Source organism: Podarcis gaigeae (genome assembly GCF_964106915.1).
Source record: "Podarcis gaigeae genome assembly, chromosome: 2".
Classification (NCBI taxonomy): domain Eukaryota; kingdom Metazoa; phylum Chordata; class Lepidosauria; order Squamata; family Lacertidae; genus Podarcis; species Podarcis gaigeae.
In genome coordinates this window covers 33234505-33240504 of record NC_139679.1, presented here as the reverse complement: position 1 = coordinate 33240504, position 6000 = coordinate 33234505, and the positions used below count along the sequence as shown (strand labels likewise).

Genomic DNA, 6000 nt, shown 5'->3' with positions numbered 1-6000 from the left:
CGCCGCAAAGTTGGAGACGCCAACTTCCCCTAGAGGGCTGGCCGAGCAGAGGAAGCGCATCCTCTGGGGCAGAAGTGCCTGTGGGTGGCGCTGCAGAGCCCACCACGAAGCAGGGACACGCGCAGGGCCCTTCACACATCCCAGGCCCAGACTAGTTAACTCCCCCCCCCCGCCCTTGACGGGGTGGGTGGGTGTGTTGATAAATCGGGGTGCCTAGGAATGGCTCCCACACAATCGCAGAGGGTCCTAAGGATCATCTAGTCCAACCCTCTGCAACGCAGCTTGAACCCGCAACTTGCGTGTTATCAGCACCGCCAGGCTCTAAGCGACTGGGCTATCCAGGCTTGACCCCCCGGGGATTCAGTTCCGGTGGGGGGATCCCTACGAAACTCGAAAATAAGGTACAGACGGGGCGATCCCGCAGGTCGAGGGCAGGCTGGGTCACGCCGGTGCGTGCGGGGAGGCTTCCCCCGGGCATGTGATGCGCCACCGCGCGGGGCAGGCAGGCCGGCCGGCTGGCCCAGTTCCTGCCAGGCACCGTTGCGCTTTTGGCCAGGCGGGCTGAGTATGGGGCAGCGCGTGCTCGGCTGGCGCTGCTCTTTGGCTCGCTGCTTCCTCCTCCGCGCGGCGATGGCGAGAGGCTGCCGTGAGCCAGGGGGCTGGCATCGCCCCAGGGTCTGCGCCGGGAGGCCCAGCCCCAGCTCTCATTGGACTGCGGCGAGGAGCAAAGCTGTCAGCCCATGTGGCGTGGCCACCGGAGGTGGTGGCTGTTTAAATAAGCGCCGAGAGCTAGAGGGAGACAGTGAGAAAGGGACGCGGAGCGCAGATAGGCGGCGCGGGCAGCCTCAGTTACGCATCGGGCACTGACGAGGAGGGAGAGAGGGACTTGGCGGCCAGGGACTTGGCGGCCGGCAGCGTAGCAGCAGCAGCAGCAGCAGCGGGGCTTTTCAGCGCGCCTCCTTCGCCGATCACCTTCCAGCGGTGGCTGCCGATCTCAAGGACCTGAGCAGGTAACCGGCTCGGGTTGCCGGGATGGAGGGAGAGGCAGCCCTCCTCCCCTCCGGATGGCGCTTGTATGAATGAAACGGAGCAGCCGGCTAGAGCTGCTGCGCACTTTGGGGCGCCGGGGCGCCTCTAGGGCTGTCCTCGGCTTGATGGGGGCCCTGTGGATGCCCTCGGTGCCTTTTCCCGCTGGGGCTGGTTTGGCCCCTTTGGAAGCAGCCATGATCTCTTCCTTCTCCTCCTCCTCCTCCTCCTCTCCCGGTGGGGGAGGGGAACCGGCCTTGGCGGCACCAGATCTCTAAATGCGTTTTCATTTTCCCACCCTCCTTATGCAAATAGGGTTGTGCAAATCTAGGCAGACTGAAATACGTCCGTTTTGAATAGGTCGTCCGGGCCCGTCTTCGAAATCGGAAGGCGACATCCATTTTCAGGTGTTGGATGAGCCTTCCCAAGTGAAATCAGCTCGGACCCGGAGGAGGCCTTGGAGGCGCAGGCGGGTGGGATCGGGTGGCTATGCGGCTTGAGCGCAACATCTTTCAGAAGTAGCACCGGAGAAGCTTCCGATGCTAAATCAGGTTTTTGTTCTCCATTTTGATAGCCAGCTCTGTGGGGAACGAACAAAAGCTGTGGCTCTTGAGATTAAAACAACAACAGTGTGTGCTTTTTAAATTTAATTTTATTATTTTTTAATTAACGGCAGAATAAAATTGCAGAGGTAAATTGCTGCCTTTGAAATTTTGTGATGTAATGTGGTAGCAGTGAAGTTGATTTGAGGTGTGGTTTCCCCCCCGGTATTGAGGTTATGGAATAAAAAGGGGGAGGAGTGTTTGGCAATAAGGGAGATGGAGGCTAAGCCTTGCTGCATTGTAAGTGTTCTGCATCCAGCCATTTTGATACCAGGCAAGGAAGACAGTTACACTGGCACACTGAAGCCCATTATTTCAGCAGATCTAGGTAAAAAAGGGGGGTTCTCTCCCCCCTTAATTTCCAGCTCTTACCTTTAATATGCAGAAGCACAGAGAAGGAGAGTTTGAAAGGTATATGACATGCAGTAGATATTCTCTGCTGTCTCTATTGTGACATTAGGAAATGAGGACACCAGATAGTTTCTACTTCGTCACTTGCAACCCAAGTCTTTCACTTCTTCTCAGGTAGCTAATAAAAGTCAGCAATTTCTGCTCAGCATTGGGAAGGATTTTCTCTTTGTTTCAGGACATTCACAGAGCCTGTGATTATTCTATTGTTCTCGTAATGTAACCTTGTATTCATATTCCTCAGCTTGGCAGTATGATCCTACAGCCTTACTCTGTCCATCTCGGAGCTAAGGGATGCAGTTGTAATGCAATTTGAGCTATTTGTATTACAGCCCATTAATTTTATTCAGACTTGCATAAAAACAGGTAAAATAAGGTAGTTCTCTTATTTCTCTGTTTTTTAAATTACTTTATACGGTACCATAGTCATGCAACATGGAGAATTTAAAGACAAAAAGTGTCGTACAGCAATTTATCTTACTAGATATTTAAATCATAGAGGGTAACTGGTACCACGCCCCCCTTTGCTAACCCAGCTCCGTGGCAAAGTTGTCCTTGTCTGTGTTTTTTGTGTGCTTATCCTCAAAACTGTTGTCCTAAGTGTCTGAAGTAAGATTCCAAACCAAGGAAGTCAGAATATTTCCCTTTTTGGCATATGTTCTCAACCTTGCTTAGAAGAATCTAAAAACAATGAACATTTATTTAATGTCTCTAGGAACTGAGAAGTACTGCAACTTGCATTGGTGACAAAAGTTCCCTTTCTCCCACTGAAACAAATTGAGGCAAAGAACTTAATCTCTCAATTTACAAGCAATTCAGTCAAGGTTGACCTTACCTTAAAAGTAAAATGGTAGAACTGTCGTTGACTTCTGTGAGACTGGTGCACTGATCCTGATGGATCTGCTTGCTGTGTTAGGGTAAATGATTGTTGTATTGGTTTTATTTATTTAATTCTTTACATTTCATTTCATTTATGTTTGCTTAAAGTTCACATTTAGGGCCAAATGCACCCCCCCCTTTTGTTAAACTAAGCTAGAGGAACTATTGCTATGTCCTGTCCCAAGTATTTATGTGCTAGCCCAGGAATTTGTGGTACCAGAATGAAAAATCAGGCCACAATCCTAAACACGATGATTGAATAAGCCCCATTTCACATAATGGAATTTACTTTTGTGCAAGCAAGAATCTTGAGCACAGAATTACACTGTACCAGCCCAATCCTATGCATGGTAACTCAGGAGCATGTCCCTTTGAGTTTACTCTAAGAAATATGTTTAGGATTAGAGCAGGGTTTCCCAAACTTGGGTCTCCAGTGGTTTTTGGACTCCAACTCCCATCATCCCTAGCTAGCAGGACCAGTGGTCAAGGATGATGGGATTTTTAGTCCAAAAACAGTTGGAGGCCTAAATTTGGGGAACCCTGGATTAGAGCATTGGCTGTGAACAAGTGAAACCAGCCGAAATCATTGGGACTTCCTTCTGAGTTAACATAGCTAGGATCATACTATACATTCAAGCATTTTAATTTAACTGGAGACTTATGGGTAGGAGGAAGTGGGTTTTGTGAGCGCATTCATGGTCACTGGAGGCTGCATATAAAAGAGAACAGTGCGAAGCTCTGTAGAAGAGAGGATATTGGCATGTATACACTGCATGACAAGTTACACCTGCTGAAACTCCCTTTGATGCAACTATCAGAGGTGCAGGAGCCCTGACCTCTTCTTCACCTGGCCACCCTGCATGGTCACAGGTCAGTATAAAGGGACTGGCCGCCAAAGACAACACTCAGCTGGTAAGTCCCTATAATAAAAACAAAGTTAGGAGGAATCACTGATCTGACACTACAAAATAAGCACATAATTTTTCCATGCCCCTGAAGTGAACATGCTTACAACAAAGAGGTTCAAAATGTACACATAGAAGTGTGTTATCTTTAATTATTTAAAGTCCTTTGGTTTGGTTTGGTTTGGTTTGGTTTGGTTTGGTTTGGTTTGGTTTGGTTTAACAATCCATACCTTCATTATGTGCCGTGATGGATGTCCCTTCTCAGAGCGAGCAGAGTAATTTGGAAAGGACAGTGTGTGGCTGTGTTAAAATATCATAATAAAGATGAATCATGGTTTCTTAGGACCACAATGTCCTGCAGTCTTCCCCTGGACTCAGGAGGTTTCCCCTGTCCCCAGTGCAACCACCAGGAGATGACTGGAAACATTTGCTTGCATTTTTGTTTAACCACAACTTGTTGCATTGCCTAATCCCGACAAACTATGGTTAATTTTAACAATGATTTGTTTGAAACAACCTCCTTCAAGCCATAGTTTATGAAACTAGCTAAATGGAAATGGGCTAAATACTGATTAAGTGAAAGTGAACATATCTGAAATTCCCCTCACAGCAGTGCTGGAGAAGGGAGCCCGAAAGCTCAGGGGAGGTTAGGCTCATTCACAACATAATAAACCATGGTTTATAGTGACGTCAAAACACAGCCACAGTCTTGAAATGATGTCAAAACACAGCCACAGTCTTGAAATTAATTTCAGTACACATCTTTAAAATATCCTCCAGTTAAGAAAAGAAACAATGGGAGGGGGAGATACTTAATGAATTACAAGCAACCTGTTGAAATCCACTTAAAATGGCCTTTTGTAGCACAATCACAAGAAAAGACTAAGTGCGTAGTTAATGTACGATGAATGTACTCAAAGTGCTGTGATGAAACAAGTAGGTACTAGTGCATAATGCCAGTGAGAATGACTGGTTATTATGGATGATAAATGAGTTAGCACAGTGCCACAAGGCTGCACAAATACTGTGTAAATAAGGTACCCTCTTACAATGGTGTGGCCTCCTTTGGATGATTTCAGATCAGAAAATGCAGAAATCCGTATTGGAGAGAGCTCTGTGTAATACTGCACTAGATATTACAGAAATCTCAACGCATGCAAAAATAGTCCAAAGGCTGTCTAGGTGTGTTGCAAGGTCCTTTTGCATAACAGCGATCATTTAAACTTATTGACAAAGTCAATAGAAAAAGAAGAAGTGAAATTCGGCAGAAAGGCCAGTCACAAAGGAACACTATGGGAGAAAATGCTGAGGACTACTTCATAGACGCTTTCCTCTGTTCATGAAGAGTTCTCAAACGCTCATTGAATGCCTGCTCACTTTGGCAAATGTAAAATATGAACCAAGCTAGGATGGATAGTTGATCATTATGCCTCCAGTCATAAAGTGCTGCTATGACATGAGAACTGCTTCTCACCTATATTCTGTTATCCATCTTAATGCATACCTGGGGTTGCTGTGGACTGCTTATGCAAACCTGCCCTCAGAAGCAACATAATTACTGTAATACTTATTTGTACTCACTTAAGCATATGTGTGGTTGAGCAAATGCTGTAAATTAACTGCCCATCCTCTGGTCTGTGCCCTAGGCCACAGTCACACTATAAATTTAAGGCACCATGATGCTACTTCAAATAGTCATATTCTCCCAGAGAATCCTGGGAGCTGTAGTTTGTGAAGGGTGCTGAGAGTTGTTGGGAGACCTCTGTTTCCCTCACAGAGCTACAATTCCTAGAGTGGTTTCACAATCCCTCTTCCCAAGGAACATTTTGCACTGTGTGTGAAGAAGAGCTTCCCTTTGTCCGTCCCGAAAACACCAATGTCCAAGTTGATTGGATAATCTCTGGTTTAGCGCTATGATAGAGGGAGGAAAACTTCTCTCTATCCACTTTCTTAACACCGTGCATAATTTTATGCACCTCTGTAATGCCCTTATTCATGCTTCCCCCCAAAAAAACTAAAATGCCCCTCATCTCATCCCAGACAACATCACAGGCACTGTGTACCCAACATCTGCCTCCAACACTCTTGCCAAGTCCTACCCTGCCCCTTGACTGGTTACTTGGCTCAGATGGCAGTGTTTTGGCTCAGAGGACGCCTGGGTGACTGGTGTTCTCTGCTGT

The 6000-nt window shown here is 46.9% G+C and overlaps 1 protein-coding gene across 1 annotated transcript in view; it reads left to right on the top strand.

Moving 5' to 3' along the window:
- Positions 1-376: 376 nt before the first annotated feature.
- The window catches only part of FASN (fatty acid synthase), a 62288-nt gene continuing 56664 nt past the window's right edge, over positions 377-6000 (top strand). The window contains exon 1 of the mRNA XM_083727916.1: positions 377-1010. The gene's annotated coding sequence lies outside the window, so the exon portion shown is untranslated. The remainder of the gene's footprint in view (positions 1011-6000) is intronic.